The sequence below is a fragment of the Rhinolophus sinicus genome, linkage group LG13 (assembly GCF_036562045.2).
Source record: "Rhinolophus sinicus isolate RSC01 linkage group LG13, ASM3656204v1, whole genome shotgun sequence".
NCBI classification, from domain to species: Eukaryota; Metazoa; Chordata; class Mammalia; order Chiroptera; family Rhinolophidae; genus Rhinolophus; species Rhinolophus sinicus.
The window spans coordinates 25,760,601-25,764,113 of NC_133762.1; positions in this window are offsets into that span (position 1 = coordinate 25,760,601).

The following is a 3,513-nucleotide window of genomic DNA, read 5'->3' on the forward strand; positions in this document are numbered from 1 at the left end:
GGTTTTTTTTTTTTTTTTTTTTTGGTTTTTGGTTTTGTTTTGTTCTAATTTAGTGTTTGTGTAAAACCACCTTTGGAAGCAGCAACTATCAAGTCTGAAAAGCTATTCATGTTTCCATTAATCTTTTTCTGGGGAAAACCTTAGTTCTAAGGATTTAACATCCTGTAAGTAAAATTTAACATGACAGTATTCCATAAGCAGCCTTTTTATTGTCAGACCATTGCCTGATTTTAATATAATAAAAAGTGTGCGTTAATATTTAAGAAGCTGTGCTCTTCTTCCTCTTGGCATGTAACTTAGGAACAGGATTTAATGTTTTAGATGCTTTGGGATTCCAATTGACAATCCACATGCCGGGCTTGGCAAACATTTTCCACAAAGGGTCTAAGTTAGTAAATATTTAGGCTCTGCGGGCCAAGAGGCAAAACTGAAGATGCTATGTAAGTATTTATATAACGAGAAAACAAATTTCCACAAATTTTTTTACTGATGAAATTCAAAATATAATAATTGAGTACAATTTTTTGGTAATGTTACAGGCCTACCAATGAGAAGATGGAATTCTTTTTAGGGGAGAACATTTTGCTTAATTGGGATACAAAGTTAGTATTCCCTATTAAATCCATCGCAAATGTTCATCTGTAAATTATATTTCATCTGAGGGGTCATACAGAAATGGGCAGTGGGGCAGACTTGGCCCATGGCCCATAGTTTGCCAATTCCTGTCCTAAAAGATTGTAGTGGAGGGGTTGGGGGTGCGCATCCTTCAATTTAAGTAGCTTTGTGGGACTCCAGCTATTAAGTCTCCACTAAAAGCTATTGGCTGGATTTAGTAGAGGGGGTGGGGGATTTTCACAAGTATTTCTCGTCTCAGAAAAGGACTTGATCTGATGTTTGACAAATTGTCTACCATCCACTGTGAGGGGTGGAAACGTCTGGTTGTTTTTAACCAGGATTTGAACTTCCTGCTGTGGTCCCAACCGCCAACAGGAACGCCCTTGGTGTCCTGTGGCAGGAGCCAGGTCATTCCCTTGTGGCTGTTGGGGCCAGCTCAGATGTCAGAACCTGGCTGTCTGGAAAGGGCCAGGTTGTTCCTAACAGGCCACCCTCCAGAAAGCACTGCCCGAAATTTGCCCAACGGTCCTCTCTCTGTGTCCTCCGGACTGAATCGCAGCCTTTCAGCTCCCCTGAAAGGTGATTGAGCCAGGAATTTGTGGGTTCTTCACCCTCAGTGAACTCTCCCAAGGGAGAATGGACAGGCAGGCTCAAAGTATTTCAAAATTCTGCTGGAAAACCCCAAAGCAAATTCAGGGCTAAATCTAAACATGGCAGCTCTTTGCTGAGTGACCTGCAGAGAGGAAAGGAGTTATGTCTAAAATCCTAGTGTGGACCTTTTACATTCTTAGCGGACTACATGGAACTGGGTTTAGAGCTTCAGAAACAGCCAGAGCTTTCTCGACGACCGTTCGAACCTGTGATCTGGTTGTGTCCCACAGTTGTGTGCTTTGCTCTTCATTGTTGCTGGTGGACTTGACGGCTGGACTGAGGCATAAACGGCAGAGAAGAAGCAGTGCAAGGAGCTGCTTTTGCCAGCTGGCCTCCCTGGCTCCCACCCCAGTCCCCAGCTCCTGCAGGTCTGCTCCTGACAAAATACTTCCACTGTTATCTTTCACTGTGTAGAACTTTGGGGTGCAAGGATGCAGGGAGGTCTCCATAGTGACCTGACAAAGGGGTAAGGCACCCGTTCTGACCAACAGCAAACCAGTGATAGGTCTCCGCTACCCCACGATCTCTGACCATGATCTTGGGGTGAGGGCAGGTCCCTTGAGCTGTTGTCTCTGCTGAGAAAGTTCCTGGGCCCTTTAGGTGGGGGGAGGGCACCCCTGATGCACTGTTACCTGTAGTTGCGATGTAGCAACATAGGGGGTCAAACCACAGACCCTGCTTGCTGAGTGTAGGCTGCCTGCAGCGCTGCTTGGCTCCTTGACCTTTTGCCTTCCCCCTGGGGAGCAAGTGGACAGTCACATCATGTCCCCTTTGATTGGTGTGCCTGCTCCACATTACTACATCATCACAGAACCCTGTGAAGGACTCAGGACGTGGCATTGGGGGTTTCCCCCTCATTCAGCAGAGGAGGAAATTCTGAAGGAGGGCAGCCATTCCCCACACATAGCCAAAGGGAAGCTCACCCCGCACTGTCCTTGGCCTAGAATGCTCTACCCTCCCCTCTGTATGGCTGGCTCCCCATGACCCACCGGAGAGCAGCTCACGTTATCCTCCCAAGAAGCCTTCGTGGCCCCATCACCTGATTGTGATTTGTTCATGGCAGTTCCTAATATCTAACTGATTTATTGGTTTAGTTATTACTTTTTCTCTCACTGAATTGGGCCTCATGCAGGTGGGTGCCTTGTCTGGCATTTTCACTGCTGTGCCTGCAGTGCCAATGCCGAAAGCCCTGTCTGGCACAAAGTCAGAATGTGTTAAATGAGCGAAGGAATTATTCCCCTGATCTGGTACTGGGCCTGCCTCCCCAGGTCACAGGGGCCTGTCGGGCCATCAGCAGTGACAAGAGGAGCGTCCAATGGCCTGTGAGGCCTCCTGCTGCCTCCACCATGTACACCCTAAATGATGAGTGGACATGAGGGCCATTGGTTGGTGGAGGGACAAACAGGTGGACAGGCTAAGAAGTGAGGCGATTCTAGGTGACGTTTGTGAATGGGTGGGTGGATGGAAAGACAAACATACACGAGTGAGTGAGTACAAGTAACATCTTGAGGTAATCTCTCAACTTCGCAGGTTCCCAGCACAGCTGGTTGGGCACGTCCTTAACTCCTCTGCGCCTTTCAGTATCTACTTCACAGGATTGTAAGGATAACGTGAGGTTTTACGTGTAGTGGGATTCTCACAGTCCTCGGTACATACAGACCCTCAGTAAACGTTAGTGAGCTACTGTTATTACCCCGTTCCAGGAAGAGAAAAGTGCAACTCCCCGGGTCTCCCAGCGTTGGGCTCCCCGGTTCTGGCCAGGGCCTGCGCGTCCGCTATGGGCCAGCGGAGGGCGCCCGCGCGCTGCGGGCGGGTGCGACGACTGCTCTGGCCCCAGTAGGCTCTCAGGGCTGGGTGTGGATGAAGGAACAGATGTGGCCTCGAGGCTGGGAGGCACCAGCTCTGAGCTGGGCTCTCAGGCATCTGGGTGTGTGCATTTGGCGCAGGAGGACCCTGCAGGAGACCCTGGGAGGGGGAAGCGCAACCCCCCACACACACCTGAAGGAGCTCTACCCCTAGTGCACCCGCACTACCAGCCCTCCCTACGGGGCCCAGAAAGGGCGTGGCCAAAGTTGCCAGCTCAGGTGGGCGGGGGGAGGGCCTACAGCGACTCCATGGGGCCTCTGCCTGCAGGGGTGGAAAACTCAGTCTTAAGGGCCTGATGGGGGCTGCTGTGAACTGTAGAACTGACCATATCTGCCTCTGAAATGCCAGCTAGGGATGGCCAGATCTTGTTTTAAGATTTAT